The sequence below is a fragment of the Lissotriton helveticus genome, chromosome 7 (genome assembly GCF_964261635.1).
Source record: "Lissotriton helveticus chromosome 7, aLisHel1.1, whole genome shotgun sequence".
Lineage (NCBI taxonomy): Eukaryota > Metazoa > Chordata > Amphibia > Caudata > Salamandridae > Lissotriton > Lissotriton helveticus.
Window position 1 is genome coordinate 1874264684 of NC_136068.1, and position 20153 is coordinate 1874284836.

The following is a 20153-nucleotide window of genomic DNA, read 5'->3' on the forward strand; positions in this document are numbered from 1 at the left end:
GGGATGAATTTGAAGCAGAGAACAAACAACGCACACTCGTAGAAGTTCAAGTTCACAAGAATAACATTTAAAAGATAAGGAGAAGTGAAAAGGATACTGTAACTGTATGTTGTAGTTGTCCTGTTGAATTTGTGAAGTTGTATGCATCCAGCCATTCCTCGTATTCGCAGTACTACTCTATTCCATCTCACGCTCCGTCGATCAATCTTGGTGACCAGACACACTGTCCACTGCCTGCCTGATGCGGAATTGCGGATCGGTAATGGTAAGCCGGAGTTAATTGTTTGTTCCAGGCACAGGGTAAAAGCCGGCCTGTAATTGTTGATGGAATAACAGGAAGTGATATTAAAACACCACAGAGAAAAAAATATGAGGTACGCTGTGTAGTGCAAAAATAACACTTTCAGTTTCACAGGAGACAGTATTACATACAAGCATCATTTCGAAAGTGCGTAACCTGATTCTCCTTTTCAAGGATGAGGTAAATCGTGCCATAGCGCACTCTGAAACAAGGCCCAAACCAAAAACACCGCTTTTACACCATGGATTTTTTTCAAACCACTTGCAATCAAAATTAGATTTTCCCAGCACTGCTCCCAGACCCCCCAAACCCCCCCCCAAAACCAAACCCCCCCAAACAGCCCCCTCAAAACACGCAAGTGAGCTAAAAAAGAAAAACTTTTTCATCTTGGACTTTCTCCAAACCACTTGCATCCAATATTAGACCTTCCCAGCACTGCCCCCAGACCCCTCAACCCACCCCCCAAAAAGTAGAACACCCCCAAACAGGCCAAAAGGAAAATGGAAAATGCCACACTTAGAAAATCTACAGAGGCCTAAGTTTAAATCGCTCCATTCACGCTCTGCAGCTAGGCCCTAACCCCCCTTTTCCAACATGGATTTTCTTCAAACCACTTGCAATCAAAATCCCAGACCCCTGAACCCACCCCGAAACATCTAGAACCCGCCCAAGCAGCCCACCAAAAACATGCGATTCTACTAGGCCTAACTTTCAACCGTGCCAAAACGCTCTCTGCAACTAGGCCCAAACCCCCCTTTTCCACCATGGATTTTCTTCAAACCACTTGCAATCAAAATTAGACCTTCCCAGCAGTGCTCCCAGACCCCTGAACCCACCCCCAAACATCTAGAACCCCCCCAAGCAGCCCACCAAAAACATGCAATACTACTAGGCCTAACTTTCAACCGTGCCAAAACGCTCTCTGCAACTAGGCCCAAACCCCCCTTTTCCACCATGGATTTTCTTCAAACCTCTTGCAAACAAAATTAGACCTTCCCAGCAGTGCTCCCAGACCCCTCAACCCACCCCAAAACATCTAGAACCCCCCAAGCAGCCACCACAAAACCCTAGTAAACCGCACTGAACCCTAAACCCTAGATATGCTTTGTCTGTCTGTGTCAAAGAGCCTAGGTATGGTACATCAGGTTGCTTCACTCAGTGGTGCCTGCCTTGAACATCTGCATGGCCCTGCAAGCATGGGCCAAAAATCCGTTACGCTCAAGCATTTGCGAATTTTCTGCAATTTCGCAATATTCGCGGATTGCGAATTTGCCGCTGAAAAATCACAAATTTCATGAGCGGAACGGATTTTTGGCCCTTGCTTGCGGCAGGGCCATGCAGACGGTCAAGGCAGGCACCACTGAGTGAAGCAACCTGATGTAACATACCTAGACTCTTTGTCACAGACAGACAAAGCATATTATCTAATTGTATGCAGCAAGCCACATAGCCCCAATTTTACATGAACTGCTGTCTGGACTCTGCCTGGAATAACAACAACACTTCAATGCCTCGACCACTCCATACCATGACTAGACAGACATGAAGTTCTGCTGTAGTAGTTGTTGTAGACTGTTTTACCTGTTTGCCACTCACAAATTGGCGGTAGTTCTGATGATCCATCCATCCCAGTGAGTGTCTGTAAGGAAAAATATATATTATTTAATCAATCATCATGGTATATTGACAAACAGTAAGTCCAAGGACATTTTGCATATTGGAAAATGCAACGTAGTGGCCCCTGCAGTTGAAGTACAATTTGAATTAAACAAGGTAAAAAAAGCAGAGTAGAGTTGAGTTACATTTAGTGTGTAAAAGATTAAATGATAACAGAAGACATATGATTCATTTCCTGCACAACAAACAAACAGCAATTGTTTTCATCAGAGCCAGACAGTCATTGCTGTCCACTGCATGCCATCTTCTCATTATTCATTCATCATTACCTGTTCCACTTTTTGTCCGCATCTTCTTCTGAAAGTGAAGGCCCACAGGGCAGCCTCTCCTGTCAATTTCAGAAGTAACTGTCAGCAATCAGCAATGTGGAGTCAGTAGTAATTCCAGTCACACTTAAGGGGACTCATCTACGAAGACAAAGTTTCTTGATTCTGCGGAATCCAGCCATCTGCTTTGAGGGAAATGGATATGGGGAGTCTGGAGGAGGAGGATAGAGGAGCATGACTGAGTTGTTGTGAACTTGTGATCCTCAGGAAAGCAGACTGCGGCACCTTCAAATCAATAAGGAAATAACATGAAGACAGTGCTGCTGATGGGCTTGTTGTGATTAGGTGATTAAAGTTTTGTTGTGGTAAAAGTTGCAAAACAAAGAAAGACACAAAGGAATAAAAGTGAACAAGGACGAAAAAGAAAGTAAGTCATTTTCAGGGCTCTGTGTCAGGGAAGTAGAGCTCATCCTCAAACTCTGTGAATTGAGATGGAAGTAGGTCAGCTAACAGAGAAGAACTTCCGTCACCTAAGTTGTGTCCTCTTCTTCTTGCGTGCATTCACGTATTTTGTAATCTGTTGGTATGAAGTGCTGATTCATCTTGATCATTGTTAACCTCTCCACATTTTTGGTCGAGAGGCGGTCCTTTTTGAAGTTACGATGGCACGTGCAGCACTGAAAACACGTTCAGAAGACACGCTTGCAAGTGGGCAAGACAAATAATTAATAGCCAGGTGGTGATCAGTGGCCATTGAGGCCTTTTCCTATACCAATACAGCAAGGGGTTCAGATTAATAAAGACCTCTGTTGGGTCATCCAGATAATTCAGAAAAGGGGGTGGTGATGAACAGAGTGCCTGAATTAAGCAGACCACTCTTACCCAGTCCAAAGATCAGGGCTTGATCCATCACCGTTTTTTAGCTCACTGCACCATCCCAGCTCAGAACTTGGCTATATGCAAATTAGTCTGTTCCTGTCCCAGTGCATGATGGGAACAGGGCAAACCAAACTACCAAGCCAATGCTTGTACTGGGAAGGAAACAAGCTTCCGGGGACCGGTTTCTGCCATTTCAGGCGTCGTCGGCCCGGCTTGCTTGAATCCTGATGGTGCAATGAGCAAGGGACTCACATCTGAGTATACCCTTCCACGCTTATGGTGGACAAAATGATTCACTGGGCCAGTGACAGACTAATTTGCATATAGCCAGGTTCTGAGCTGGGATGGGGCAGTGAGCTAAATAACGGTGATGGATCAAGCCCTGATCTTTGGACTGGGTAAGAGTGGTCTGCTTAATTCAGACACTCTGTTCATCACCACCCCCTTTTCTGAATCGTTTTTGGCCACTATAGGTGTGGCAGGTGTAGGAGAGTAGGGTCTGCTATCCCATGGTCACCCCACATTTTTGCTTTTTGCTTCACTGGTTTATGACTTAATGTGGCTGTGGGCCTTCTAATCAGACCCACAGCCTGCTGTTCTCTCTCTAAATTGTTACCCATGTACTTTAGGTGCATAACGAAATTGGAACTGGTTCACCTTATTGGCCCCTGTAACAGTGTACCCAGGTACCCAGGGCATAGGTGTTTCCAAGGCCTACCAGGGGCTGCAGCATGTATTGTGCCACCCCTGGCCTGGCCTCCATATTTGACACAACTGGCTGATCACTCAGCTGGGATAAGTCGGTGTAACCACCCCTTACTTAGGTGTAGTATGCCTATACCTAACCTAAAATGGACACATATGTTCCTATCAGTCACTCCTATAGAAGGCCTCATCAATCCTGGAGGCAGAGTGCTTGGAAATATGTGAGATGGTGCTCTGGCATGAGCTGAGCCTGTCTGCAGCTTTCGGAACCATGTCCTTTAGCTGTTTCATGATATTGCCCTACCATATACTCTTAAGTGCATTATGAACCTCGCGGTTAAATGCTATCTTAGGTTTGGCTTTATCAAAACATGTCGAGTAAGGTGTCATACGAATTGGAATACTACCCCCTCGCCAGTTCTGGCGACGGGGGTAGCATTCCACCCTTCTAGAGGGACACGACATGTACCTAGCCTGAACCCCGGTTAAAGTTAAACAGAGCCTTAGCATCTCAAAATGGATGCTGCCACCACAGACACAAGTCTGACCTCCTGCTGCTGGGAGTCCTTCCAGCGAGGGCAGCTTGGACAAAGGGTTTCCTGCCTGGGGAGGTGCTAGCACCACTCCAGACAGGATTTTGTGTATTGGGTAGGACAGGGCTGACAAGAATCAGACATGCCTGGGGCACACAAGGTGTCCCTGTGCATAGGCCAGTTCAAACCGGTGCTGGGGCTTTCCAGCCCCAGTCCTGGCGCGAAACTGGACAAAGGAAAGGGGTTGTAACCACCCCCCTTCCTGGTCCCACCCAGAGGAGTGACCTAGTAGGTGATCCGGCCCCCCAGATTCGAATAAGAGTGGGAGCTGTGTCCTGAGACTTCAGATCATCCTGAATCAACTTGAAATAAAGAAGAAGACTGGACTTCGACATTCTGCTGCACAGAAGACGGAAGAGAATCTCCCTTGTGGCCAAGGAGTGACCACCCTGTGAACACAGGCACCAACCAGCAACTCGACGTCTGCTTTGCCGCCGCCTCCCGCCGGAGCCCAGAGCCTAACAAGACCCAGACTCCCAGACTTCTCACAGCCCGATCCACAGTCCCTGCAAAGAAGGGACCCATGGAGGCACCGAGAGACGTGTGACTGGACATCTTGGAAGACCCCCGAAACGCTGACTGCACAGCATCAGAGGCACCCTCGACGCTGTGCTTTGGGGTTTGAGAAGCCCCAACCTCGAGCAGCCCTTGCACCGAAGATCAGCCCCCCAGCATCTCCACGATCTGCGTGGGGCCCTTTTGCATCGTGCCACTCGACGCGCCTAACCGTCCACTTGCCACGCAGCTAGTGGCCATCTTGGCGACGAAACCTACAACTTTCACTGTGGGTCTGGTTGCTCCAGACTTGCCCTTGCTCCTGTAAAAAGGAGCCCCTGCTCTGACCTTGATGGTCCGATTAACAAGCCTTTTTCGATTCCTGCGTGGCTTGCATTAGCCAAGGCCGGTTTGCCTCAATCAAGTTGCTGACACCACCATCAGCGAGAAGCCTGCGTGGGACAGCTCGTGACCGACTCCTGGACGTCTTCGACCCCTCGTGTCCACGTGGCTGCAGAGAGAAGCTACACCTCGACGCCTGTTTGCACCCGACATCGCCTGGTTCCACTCTGGTTCCACGATAGTCACTGGCTAGTGACTTTGAACATTGTCCCCTCTGCTTTCAGGTCTTCACCTCTTCAGATCCACCCTTGGATCCACCGGAACTCTTCACATTGAGCCGCCTGCAGCATCTTCAGCTCCAAGCACCATCGACCTGCGTGACGAAACCCGACACTACTTCGACCCTATGCACCCGCTTCCTGTGGGTGAGGTAACTCAGCTCTGCCGGTGTTCCCACACTGGTACACACCTCTAGTGTCTGTGTCTCAAGTTTCAGCTTTCTAGGTCACTCGGAAGGTTCCTTCCTAACTAACTTTGTACTTTTTACGCACCATTGACATTGCATTGGTAAAGTGTGCACTTTCCACACTGCTCCCGAGTCCCGCGGGCCTTTCCCGACTTCTTCACCGTTAGTCCCGAACAGCTCCAGCGATTCCCCAGGCCCTAGGCCTCTTCACTTTCCCCATAGTGGTTCTTATACCACTATTTTAGTATATGGTTTAGGTGGCCCCTAGGGCTCATCCATATTGTTCAACTTTTGTGTATTTAAACTGTGTTTTGTTCTAACGTATTTGCTTCTGTGCTCATAAAGAGTATCAGGGATATTTGTAGTAATAAATCTATATATATTTTCAATATATATCTGTGTGGTGTCCTTTCATTTGGTATTCAAGGGATTGTGTATGGTAAAACAGCTTGCTTCACATGCCTTTACAGAGTTTAGCCTAAGACTGCTTAGTCCATGCTACCCCTAGGATAGCTTGTCTATAAGGTTGACTTTACAACCTGCACCATAAGGGTTGCTTGGCATGATACAAGCTGATCACTAGAACTAGTGAGCATCATATATCAGGCCAACTTCTCACAGCAGGGTATACTCAGACATGAGTCCCTTGCTCACTGCTCCATCAGGATTCAAGCAAGCCGGGCCGACGAGGCTGAAATGCCAGAAACCGGTCCCCGGTAGCTTGTCTCCTTTCTGGTGAAGAATTGGCTTGGTAGTTTGGTCTGCCCTGTTCCCATGATGCACTGGGCCAGGGCCAGACTAATTTGCATATAGCCAGGTTCTGAGCTGGGATGGGGCAGTGAGCTAAATAACGGTGATGGATCAAGCCCTGATCTTTGGACTGGGTTAGAGTGGTCTGCTTAATTCAGACACTCTGTTCATCACCACCCCCTTTTCTGAATCGTTTTTGGCCACTATAGGTGTGGCAGGGTATACTCAGACATGAGTCCCTTGCTCACTGCTCCATCAGGATTCAAGCAAGCCGGGCCGACGAGGCTGAAATGCCAGAAACCGGTCCCCGGTAGCTTGTCTCCTTTCTGGTGAAGAATTGGCTTGGTAGTTTGGTCTGCCCTGTTCCCATGATGCACTGGGCCAGGGACAGACTAATTTGCATATAGCCAGGTTCTGAGCTGGGATGGGGCAGTGAGCTAAATAACGGTGATGGATCAAGCCCTGATCTTTGGACTGGGTAAGAGTGGTCTGCTTAATTCAGACACTCTGTTCATCACCACCCCCTTTTCTGAATCGTTTTTGGCCACTATAGGTGTGGCAGGGTATACTCAGACATGAGTCCCTTGCTCACTGCTCCATCAGGATTCAAGCAAGCCGGGCCGACGAGGCTGAAATGCCAGAAACCGGTCCCCGGTAGCTTGTCTCCTTTCTGGTGAAGAATTGGCTTGGTAGTTTGGTCTGCCCTGTTCCCATGATGCACTGGGCCAGGGACAGACTAATTTGCATATAGCCAGGTTCTGAGCTGGGATGGGGCAGTGAGCTAAATAACGGTGATGGATCAAGCCCTGATCTTTGGACTGGGTAAGAGTGGTCTGCTTAATTCAGACACTGTTCATCACCACCCCCTTTTCTGAATCGTTTTTGGCCACTATAGGTGTGGCAGGGTATACTCAGACATGAGTCCCTTGCTCACTGCTCCATCAGGATTCAAGCAAGCCGGGCCGACGAGGCTGAAATGCCAGAAACCGGTCCCCGGTAGCTTGTCTCCTTTCTGGTGAAGAATTGGCTTGGTAGTTTGGTCTGCCCTGTTCCCATGATGCACTGGGCCAGGGACAGACTAATTTGCATATAGCCAGGTTCTGAGCTGGGATGGGGCAGTGAGCTAAATAACGGTGATGGATCAAGCCCTGATCTTTGGACTGGGTAAGAGTGGTCTGCTTAATTCAGACACTCTGTTCATCACCACCCCCTTTTCTGAATCGTTTTTGGCCACTATAGGTGTGGCAGGGTATACTCAGACATGAGTCCCTTGCTCACTGCTCCATCAGGATTCAAGCAAGCCGGGCCGACGAGGCTGAAATGCCAGAAACCGGTCCCCGGTAGCTTGTCTCCTTTCTGGTGAAGAATTGGCTTGGTAGTTTGGTCTGCCCTGTTCCCATGATGCACTGGGCCAGGGACAGACTAATTTGCATATAGCCAGGTTCTGAGCTGGGATGGGGCAGTGAGCTAAATAACGGTGATGGATCAAGCCCTGATCTTTGGACTGGGTAAGAGTGGTCTGCTTAATTCAGACACTGTTCATCACCACCCCCTTTTCTGAATCGTTTTTGGCCACTATAGGTGTGGCAGGGTATACTCAGACATGAGTCCCTTGCTCACTGCTCCATCAGGATTCAAGCAAGCCGGGCCGACGAGGCTGAAATGCCAGAAACCGGTCCCCGGTAGCTTGTCTCCTTTCTGGTGAAGAATTGGCTTGGTAGTTTGGTCTGCCCTGTTCCCATGATGCACTGGGCCAGGGACAGACTAATTTGCATATAGCCAGGTTCTGAGCTGGGATGGGGCAGTGAGCTAAATAACGGTGATGGATCAAGCCCTGATCTTTGGACTGGGTAAGAGTGGTCTGCTTAATTCAGACACTCTGTTCATCACCACCCCCTTTTCTGAATCGTTTTTGGCCACTATAGGTGTGGCAGGGTATACTCAGACATGAGTCCCTTGCTCACTGCTCCATCAGGATTCAAGCAAGCTGGGCCGACGAGGCTGAAATGCCAGAAACCGGTCCCCGGTAGCTTGTCTCCATTCTGGTGAAGAATTGGCTTGGTAGTTTGGTCTGCCCTGTTCCCATGATGCACTGGGCCAGGGACAGACTAATTTGCATATAGCCAGGTTCTGAGCTGGGATGGGGCAGTGAGCTAAATAACGGTGATGGATCAAGCCCTGATCTTTGGACTGGGTAAGAGTGGTCTGCTTAATTCAGACACTCTGTTCATCACCACCCCCTTTTCTGAATCGTTTTTGGCCACTATAGGTGTGGCAGGGTATACTCAGACATGAGTCCCTTGCTCACTGCTCCATCAGGATTCAAGCAAGCCGGGCCGACGAGGCTGAAATGCCAGAAACCGGTCCCCGGTAGCTTGTCTCCTTTCTGGTGAAGAATTGGCTTGGTAGTTTGGTCTGCCCTGTTCCCATGATGCACTGGGCCAGGGACAGACTAATTTGCATATAGCCAGGTTCTGAGCTGGGATGGGGCAGTGAGCTAAATAACGGTGATGGATCAAGCCCTGATCTTTGGACTGGGTAAGAGTGGTCTGCTTAATTCAGACACTCTGTTCATCACCACCCCCTTTTCTGAATCGTTTTTGGCCACTATAGGTGTGGCAGGGTATACTCAGACATGAGTCCCTTGCACACTGCTCCATCAGGATTCAAGCAAGCCGGGCCGACGAGGCTGAAATGCCAGAAACCGGTCCCCGGTAGCTTGTCTCCTTTCTGGTGAAGAATTGGCTTGGTAGTTTGGTCTGCCCTGTTCCCATGATGCACTGGGCCAGGGACAGACTAATTTGCATATAGCCAGGTTCTGAGCTGGGATGGGGCAGTGAGCTAAATAACGGTGATGGATCAAGCCCTGATCTTTGGACTGGGTAAGAGTGGTCTGCTTACTTCAGACACTCTGTACATCACCACCCCCTTTTCTGAATCGTTTTTGGCCACTATAGGTGTGGCAGGGTATACTCAGACATGAGTCCCTTGCTCACTGCTCCATCAGGATTCAAGCAAGCCGGGCCGACGAGGCTGAAATGCCAGAAACCAGTCCCCGGTAGCTTGTCTCCTTTCTGGTGAAGAATTGGCTTGGTAGTTTGGTCTGCCCTGTTCCCATGATGCACTGGGCCAGGGACAGACTAATTTGCATATAGCTGGTTATGAGCTGGGATGGGGCAGTGAGCTAAATAACGGTGATGGATCAAGCCCTGATCTTTGGACTGGGTAAGGGTGGTCTGCTTAATTCAGACACTCTGTTCATCACCACCCCCTTTTCTGAATCGTTTTTGGCCACTATAGGTGTGGCAGGGTATACTCAGACATGAGTCCCTTGCTCACTGCTCCATCAGGATTCAAGCAAGCCGGGCCGACGAGTCTGAAATGCCAGAAACTGGTCCACGGTAGCTTGTCTCCTTTCTGGTGAAGAATTGGCTTGGTAGTTTGGTCTGCCCTGTTCCCATGATGCACTGGGCCAGGGACAGACTAATTTGCATATAGCCAGGTTCTGAGCTGGGATGGGGCAGTGAGCTAAATAACGGTGATGGATCAAGCCCTGATCTTTGGACTGGGTAAGAGTGGTCTGCTTAATTCAGACACTCTGTTCATCACCACCCCCCTTTCTGAATTGGGTCATCCAGATAGGCCTGCACCATCGACTCAAGGTTTTCCAGGGTTGCTCCACTTTGCGTACCATCTGTGGCCTTTGCATCACTGGAATGAGCAAACCCTTGATGAGTTAGCCAATCCGCTTCTGACAATATTATGGCTGGGCTGATGAGGATTATGAATCCGAAACCGGTCCCAGGATGCTTGTTTCCGGTCCATGGAAGACATGGCTTGCCAGTTCGGGCTGGACTGTTCCCATGAGGCACAGGGTCAGACTGATTTGCATATAGCCATGTCTGAAATGGGGTGGCTAAGTGGGCTAAAGAATGGTGATGGATTAAACCCAGATCAGTTGACTGGGGGTGAGCGTTTGATTTACTCAAACGCTCCGTCCGTCATCCCCTTTTGTATCGCTTTGTTCGCCCTAAGTGTGGCAGGGTATGCTCAGACGTGAGTCCCTTGCTCACTTGGCCACTGGATTCAGGATAGCCCGGCTGATGAGGATTATGAATCCGAAACAGGTCCCAGTATGCTTGTTTCCGGTCCATGGAAGACATGGCTTGGCAGTTCGGGCTGCACTGTTCCCATGAGGCACAGGGTCAGACTGATTTGCATATAGCCATGTCTGAAATGGGGTGGCTGAGAGGGCTAAAGAATGGTGATGGATTAAACCCAGATCAGTTGACTGGGGGTGAGCGTTTGATTTACTCAAACGCTCCGTCCATCATACCCTTTTGTATCGCTTTGTTCACCCTAAGTGTGGCAGGGTATGCTCAGACATGAGTCCCTTGCTCACTTGGCCACTGGATTCAAGATAGCCTGGCTGATGAGGATTATGAATCCGAACCCGGTCCCAGGATGCTTCTTTCCGGTCCATGGAAGACATGGCTTGGCAGTTCGGGCTGGACTGTTCCCATGAGCCACAGGGTCAGACTGATTTGCATATAGCCATGTCTGAAATGGGGTGGCTGAGTGGGCTAAAGAATGGTGATGGATTAAACACAGATCAGTTGACTGGGGGTGAGTGTTTGATTTACTCAAACGCTCCGTCCATCATCCCCTTTTGTATCGCTGGGTCATCCAGATAGGCCTGCACCATCGACTCAAGGTTCTCCAGGGTTGCTCCACTTTGCATACCATCTGTGGCCTTTGCATCACTGGAACGAGCAAACCCTTGATGAGTTAGCCAACACGCTTCCGACAATAATATGGCTGGGCCTGGTGCAGGTGAGGATGATGATACGGTTGCTGGTGTCATTAACGGCTGTGAGGAAAAGTGACTCCCTTCGGCCACGGATTCAGACATGAAGCCGGATGGCCTGCTGATTCAGTAGTACTTCTGACAGTTCCTTCTTCAATTTTCTGCCGCTCTTTTTCGAACCAAGTGGCTGACACAGCAAGCCAATGTTTGTACTTTGTAACATCTGCTTCATCAAAAGGAATTAATGGTTTGCTGGCCACTGCCTTTTTGTACCGTGGATCCAGAATAGTGGCACAAATGTAATGTTGTTCTGTATGGATTTTTTTAAGCCTTTGATTGTCAACTAGGGGGTTTAATAACCTCTCCGCCAACAGATATGCGTCTTGCTTTTCAGCATCATCTCGGAACGTTGAAGACACCGCCTTCAGTTGGTGCTCTAGCATGCACAACAATGGGATAGCTTTGCCCAAAGAACAGTCCTCCCTGCGGACTTCACGCATGAAGACCTCAAAAGGATGAAGCATGTCTGTCAGGCTTGCAACTACCTCCCATTCCTCCAATTCTAGCCTCATGTCTTTCATAGTAGAACCCAGGTTATAGACATACTCATTGATTACCACCCAATGCTCAGACAAATGCTCAAGCATGTAAAAGGTTGAGTTCCAACGTGTTGCCACTTCTTGGATGAGCCCTTTGACTGGCAGTCTGCGTGCACGTTGCATGACCCTCAGCTCCTTCCGGGCCTTAAAAGAATGGCTGAAATGTGTGCAGATTCTTCGGCAGGTGGTCAGTAACTGGCTGACTGTCTTGTCTCTTTTCAAGAAATCTTGCACAACGATGTTTATACTGTGCGCCAAACACTGCACTCTGAAATATTCACCCTCCTGCATTGGCCTTAACTATATTACTGTCATTATCCGTGGAAACATAACCAATCATGCGCTTTCTTGCATGCAGTCATTTAAAGATCTTACTTTGAAACTCATTCAAAATGTTTGTCTGCAATATGAGATTTCTCCATGGCAAACATGGCTACTGTTGCATGTTTCCGAGTAGCTTGAAAAACTATGTCCTGGTCAACACCTGCAGCTATCTTCTTTCTAACCCCCGCAAAAGAGACCCAGTGTATAGTGATGCACATGTAATCAAGGGCTTGGCAACTGGTCCACATGTCTGTTGTCAGGTGATTAGTGTGAACAGCACTCTTCTGCAAAGCAGCCCCAATCACCTCCAGCACATCTTCATGTAGTGCTGGAACCGCAACTCTGGCAAAATAGGACCGGCAAGGAACCTTCCGTTTAGGGCAGACTGTTGCCACAAATTCTAGAAACCCCACCCCGTCCACAAAAGAAAAAGGGAGAAGGTCCAGCGCTAGCATTTTAGCCAGCTTTGCGTTATACAGACGTGTTGTTGGGTGGTTGCGTTCAAATGGTGCATCCGACCAAAACATGGTTCTAATGGTGGGCAGGAGCATTTTACGTGATGATGATGATGATGATGCAGACTTCAAACCAGTTAGGCTCATTGATGTACTTTTTCGCATTGGTGTCTCTCCCAGACTCTTAGTGTGCCTCATACATGTTGCAGGGGTAGAGGGTGTGGGTGCTAGCACTGCAGTGCTGCTGCCAGGGGTACTGGGTGTACCAGAAAAAATGTTGGTCGCTTCTTGACTTCCCCCCTGCACCATCAGCCCCTCGTCATCATAAGATGCAATATGAATAGATTCATTTGGATCTGTTCTACTTTTGTTTTCCTTAATCTTCCTTAGGTGCGCCTCCCACTTGAGAGCGTGGTTTTTTTGGAGATGACCTCTCTGGCCTCTGGTACAATAGTTGGTACCAAGCTTACCCCGACTAACTACTATTTTACAAATCGAACAATCGACCATGTTTTCCGCACTTTTGCTAACACTAAAGAAGTCCCAAACTGGGGACTGTAAATGTCTTCTGGTGGTGGAGGTGCTACTTTCAGTTTCAATGCCAGATGAAGTGGAGGATGGGTGTGGCTGAATTCGGCTCTGTTGTGCACTTACAGCACCACTACTTGAGGTAATGACGGTCGAGCTGGATGGTTGTCCCTGCCGGCCCTTCTGACGAGAAAAAATGGAAGCTGTAGGTCGTGTTGGTGCAGTAGTTAATTGCGTTGGTGGTGGTACCATTGCCACACCGCTCACATCGCGCTCAGCAGCCATTCGGGATATGGTAAAAAGGGAGGGACAAGCATTGTGGGCAGTTGTGCCGCTCCATGAGCCTCTAGTTGTGCCTCTCCATGCGCCTCTCCCTGCGCCTCTCCTTGCGCCTCTCCTTGCGCCTCTCCTTGCACCTCTACTTGAGCCTCTACTTGCGCCTCTCCTTGCGCATGTACTTGCGCCTCTCCTTGCGCATGTACTTGCGCCTAACCTTGCCTTTGTACTTGCGCTTGTACTAGTTGCACCTGTGGTTGTCGTTGCGGCTGTGGTGGCCCTCACCTCCTCAGACTACATCCTCCTAGGGGACTTCAACTTCCACCTGGAGAACAACAATGACAGCAACACCACCGCCCTCCTGGACAACCTCGCCAACCTCGGACTCAAGCAACTGGTGAACACCCCCACCCACTACGCCGGTCACACGCTAGACCCCATTTTCTCCTCCAGCAGCACATCTCCTTCAGCCACTCCACCGGACTACACTGGACAGATCACAGCTGCGTCCACTTCAACTTCAGGAGAACCATGACCCACCACCACCCGCAACAGGATCCCCGAAGAAGCTGGAGCAAGATCACAGCTGACCAACTCACCACCTCCCTCAGCCAGAACCCGCCCACCAACACGAGGGACCCCGACGAAGCAGCCCGCAACCTCACACAGTGGCTCACCAACTGCGCCGATGACCTCGTGCCACTGAAGAACCCTCCAAGCAAACCCGGCAGCAAGAAAGCCTCGTAGTTCACCAACGACCTCAAAAACTCCAAGAAAACCTGCCGCACCCTCGAGAAAGCATGGTGCCACGACCAGACAACAGAGAACATGACAGCCCTCAAGAACGCCACCCACAAACACCACCAGCTGATCCGCACCACCAAAAGGACAACATTCAAAGAACGTCTGGACAACAACACCCACAACAGCAAGGAACTCTTCAGCATCGTTAAAGAGCTCTCCAACCCCAGCGCCTGCAACAATGACATCACACCCTCTCAAGACCTCTGCGACTCACTCGCCTCGTTCTTTCACCGCAAGATCGCCGACATACACAACAGCTTCGGCGCACAGACCACGCACCCAACGACCAAACCAGCGCCCCCCACCACCACCCTCTGCAACTGGACCCCCGTCAGCACCGAAGACACCACCCGCACGATGAACATCATCCACTACGGCTCCCCAACTGACCCCTGTCCACACCACATCTTCAACAAAGTCGACTCCATCATCGCACCCCAACTCCGGGACATCATTAACAGCTCCTTCACATCCGCCACCTTCCCGGAGAGCTGGAAACATGCCGAGCTCAGCGCCCTCCTGAAGAAACCCACCGCGGACCCCACGGACCTCAAGAACTTCTTCCCCATCTCGCTCCTCCCTTTCCTGCCAAAGTCATCGAGAAGACTGTCAACAAACAACTCTCCGCCTTCCTCGAGACAAACGGATCCCTCGACCCCTCGCAGTCCGGTTTCCGAGCAAACCACAGCACAGAGACCGCCCTCATCGCAGCTACCGACGACATCAGGTCCCTGCTAGACAACGGGGAAACAGCTGCACTCATCCTCCTGGACCTCTCAGCAGCCTTCGACACCGTATGTCACCGCACCCTGATACAACGCCTCAGCAACACCGGTATCCAAGGAATGGCCTTGCAGTGGATCATCTTGTTCCTCGCCAGAAGAACCCAGAGAGTCCACCTCCCCCGCTCTGATCTGCGGCCACCGAAGTCATCCGCTGCGTTCTGCAAGGATCCTCGCTCAGCCCCACCCTCTTCAACGTCTACATGAGCCCCCTTACAGGCATCGCACACCAACACAACCTAAACATCATCTCCTACGCCGACGACACCCAGCTGATCCTCTCCCTCTCCAACGACCCCGCCACCGCCAGTGCCATTCTCCGGGAAGGAATGAAAGACGTCGCGGAATGGATGAAGCTCAGCCGTCTGAAACTGAACTCAGACAAGACGGAAGTCCTCATCCTGGGACAATCCCCCTCTGCCTGGGATGACTCCCAAGCCAACAGACCATGCACACAACCTGGGCTTCATCCTGGACTCCACCGTCACGATGTCCAAGCAAGTCAACGCCGTCTCGTCATCCTGTTTCAACACAATGCGCATGCTCCGAAAGATCTTCCGGTGGATCCCCACCGAAACCAGGAAGACGGTAACCCAGGCCCTCGTCACCAGCCGACTGGACTACGGGAACACCCTCTACAATGGAACCACAGCCAAACTCCAGAAAAGACTCCAGCGCATAGAGAACACCTCTGCACTACTCATCCTGGACATCCCCCTTCACGGCCATATCTCTGACCACCTGAGAGACCTGCACTGTCTCCCCGTCAACAAGAGGATCACGTTAATACTCCTCACCCACGCAAAACAAGGCTCTCCACGACATGGGCCCCAAATACCTCAACAGCCGCCTCGCATTCTATAGACCCACCCGCCAGCTTCGATCCGCCAGCCTTGCCCTCGCCACCGTCCCACAAATTCGCAGATCCATCGCCGGAGGAAGATCCTTCTCCTACCTGGCGGCCAAGACATGGAACTCCCTCCCCACCCACCGATGACTGACCCAGGATCATCTCTCCTTCAGGAAACAACTCAAGACCTGGCTGTTCGAGCAGTAGCGACTCCCCCTCCCCCCAGCGCCTTGAGACCGTAGCGGATGAGTAGCGCCCTCTACAAATTTGTTGATTGATTGATTGATTGGTTGTTGAACACTCATCAGCTGAGTTACACTCGGCGTTGATTGGATGCTACTTTCTTGCGATGAGTCAACATCACTGGTCGATGGTGATTGAACAATTAAAGTGGCTGCATCTGCAACACTCATGGGCTTGGACCTAAGTCGGTGTGGTGGCACTGAGCTCAATGAAGCGGAGGTGCTGCTCCCAGCTTTGTCCCCGGCGGACACCGCTGCTGCTGCAGGCGTAATTTTTTTTCTCCCAAAAAAGGTGTCTGTGGGCACACCAGTCTCCATGATAGGTGGTGCCACTTGCTTCTTTTGCTCAGTGGCACTGGCAACTTTTTTCGTAGAGGCGCTACGGCCACCTTTCTTTGGCCCATCTTCTTCAGATGTCAGAACAGCAGGCCGCAGTTGCACGAGTTGCAGAGTTGTCTGTGGCCACACGTGACGTCACGTGACGTTGTGCTGCACACACCGCTGCAGGACTTCTTCCTGGCACTGGTGGTTCTCTTGTGCACCTAAAAGCAAAGGAAGCCAGAGGAACATCAGTTAAATACCCCAAAAAGTCGAAAAAAACACAAAAATCCAATGCAATCCATGCCCTCAATGATGTTTACATTTAAGAAACCCCACAGAAAGACTTGGTTCATGGACCACTGAGTACCCCTGGGCATAATGGATGAAAGCAAGGCAAACTGGGTGCAGGCCTGAACACACTGCCTAGCTTCAAAATGGCCCCTTGTCCCCCAGCCACATGGCCAGGCCCTGCCTGGACCAGGCCTCAAAATGCCCCCCACCCACATGGCCAGGCCCCAACAACACCCCAAAAAGTAGAAAAACACACAAAAATCACCACAATCCAATGCCGTCCATGCCCTCAATGATGTTTAAATTCAAGACACCCCACAGAAAGACTTGGTACATGCACCACTCACTACCCCTGGGCCTACTGGCTAGTGCACCCCAAAATAAACAAAAAACAAAAAACACATATTACAGTGAGCTAAAATTCCATGACATAAATGAAATTTAAGTTAAAAAAAACTCACAGAAACAGTTGTATCACGCACACATGACTAACCCTGGGCCTACTGGATACTGTGGCTACCCACAATATATATTTTTTAAAGTTGTGAAAAAGTTTTAAAATTGTAGTTGCAGCAACTGCAATGCCCCAAACAAACAACACCAACTTACTTGTAAAATCTCAAATCCAAAAGTGATCCAAACTCCAAAGTCCAAAAAGTCCTCAAATACAAATATCCAGCAGCAGCCACAAAAAGTAATCCTTCCAGCTCCAGATCCAAATCAAAAGTGACCAGGACATGGACAAAGCACTGGGAGGAGCCTGCTGGACAGGAACAGGAAGTTGGAGACTCTTGGGCACTTCCTTTGTCCCCCCCCCAAAAAAAATGGACTCTGTGCACAAAAAAGTGCAGCCAAATGTCAATCTGAGGAGTTATTCTGATCAAAATCATCATTTTCAGAAGGTTTATGCTGCCTGCTGTGGATTTCTTGTGCAGAATTGCAATTTTTGCAAGTTCAGAAAAGCGAGTTGTTCAAATCTCCCGCTGGAAGTCAGCTGCGCGCCGCATCTACGTGTTAGCAATTGTTTACTCTCGCGATGTTTGATCGAGGGGCCTTATGACGCACTCGCGTTGTCAAACTCTCGCTGAGCAAGATAGCGCACCGCAATGCCGTAATTGCGGTCAAAAAACTCTTGCGCAATCATGCAACAAGATCCAAAATGGCGCAGCACACGCAAACCGGGAGAAAAAAAAAACAGAATCACGGTAAGTAAACGCAGCGCGCACGACATTGCATTTTTCAAGCGCGACCATGCAAAAAATCCACAAGCTTGCGAATTTGCGGATTTTTGCGCAAATTCGCGGGATTGGCGGACCGCGAAATCGCCAAATGTCTGCAAATTCCGCGAACGTAACGGATTTTACACCCACGCTTACTTCTTAGTGCCAATGCAGGCAACCATGCATCATGGTGCATGGTAAATCTGGGAATGCTCACAAATTCATGGTTGGGAAACCCACGCTCCACCCATGGAATGACACCCTCAGGCGGTGTAATGCGAAAAAGTAATTTCCGCTGCATTACGTTACTCCAGATTTATCATGCCAATCAGGCCAATGCAAGGTGGCTTTGAGTGATTCTAATTTGAGAGTTGCATTGCTCTTGTGCTCTGTTTTGTGGTGCAAAGGCAATGCAAATCTTTGATTAATATGACCCTTAGTTTCTGCCTCTCAAAGAAAGTAACCTGTATCAATAACAACCAGGGTCAGCTTGGGACAAAAATAGGTCCAGGCACCAAAATGGAAAAGGCTCCATTAAAGAACCAGATAGCCTGAAAAAGTGCCACACATTTGCAAACCAGGCCACCTTTGTACTGTTAAAGACATGCTGTATCGATACTTCATAAGGAATGGGGGAGTAAATGCATTTGTGTTTGCTGCAGGTAACAGCAGGGAAAAGAACCGAAAAAAACGGTCCCATGGGACCTATAAGACTTATAAGAGGCCCACAAACTGTAAGTAAGTAAGTAAATGTATCCGATCAAGGAAGATATTGATCATTTACAGAGACCCACAAACTGCTTAAAAAGCAGCCCACACACTGGTCTCTAAGACCAGCCTATCTGGCACTGTCTAATTGCCCAATAGGACAGTCCGACCCTGCAAACACCCAATGTACAGGGACTAATAGGTACTTAATGTACTTCTGTTTCAATCTTTGTTAAACAATTGAGTGCATGTTCCTCACTTTTCTATTAATGGTTTAGTATTTTATTGAGAATTTGACCAATACAAAAAAGATATAATTATCATTAATACATGAGATAAACATCTTTGTAAATGTGAGAAAGTTAGCCATTTCCAACTGATCACACCCATTGTTTGAGTGAGTCTGGTGGGTACTGACTCTGATTGTGCCCTAGGCTATGCTAACCAGGGCCACTGGGAAGGAGCTCCTCATCAAAGCTCCCGGGCACTAGGATCACCAATCCAGGTGTAAATCCCTGCTTGCCCCCCCTGCACACCCCCAGTTGCCGCTCCCACACTGGTCTGGGCAAGAAGAGGTCGAAAGGTACAACAAAAGCTGCTGTCATCGTACAACTTCAAGACGAAGGACTCCCTAAATCGAAACTGCAAGCCCCTGAAGCTAGGGCACTGAGATCACCTAACTCCCGGGAAAAAATCCTCGCCTGCACCCCCCACCCCCTTCCTCACCTGGCCTGCCGCTTACCCAGCCCCGGAGCGCGCTGGAAGAGGACGAAGACATCCTGCTAGTGCTTTTCTCCATAGAAGCCTCTGTAAAACTCAGGACACCTCGGTATTGCCACAAGAACCGAAACCGAAAGCTCCCCGGAGCTCGCAGGCCCTCATCCCCCTGCAGATCGTCCGCCGACCCCCCTAATGATCACGGGAAGCAGCCACTGCCATGGAGGTAGGCAATATACTATCAACTGAAGGTAACTAACTCTGGACCTCGCCCAACGCTCCCCTGGGATCAGAGAAAAATATAAATAAATACATAATAACAGAGAAACAATAACAAGCTTAAGGAATCCCTATCAAGACACTCACCTCTGGGCCAGATCTGATCACATCACGGGCCCCGCTCCCTTTGGAAAGAGGAGTAACAGACTGAAATCGACGAGAGACCCGGGACACCACCACCCCTTGGGGCGCCTGACTTCAAAATGGCTGCCCCACAAAACTACACAAGCCGAATTACGACCCAGATAGAGCAATAAGTGAGCAAACAAACCTTAGAAACACTTTTGAACCTCTGCTGGGCCAGATCTTCTTATATCACGGGCCCTGCTCCCATTGGAAAGAGGAGTAATGGTAGGAAACTGACAAGAGTGACCTGGGACAACACCAACCCTCGTCTTCATTATGGCCGCCCCACAAGACTACACAAGCCGAATCACGACCCAGCTATAGCAGTAAGTGAGCATAAGAACCATAGA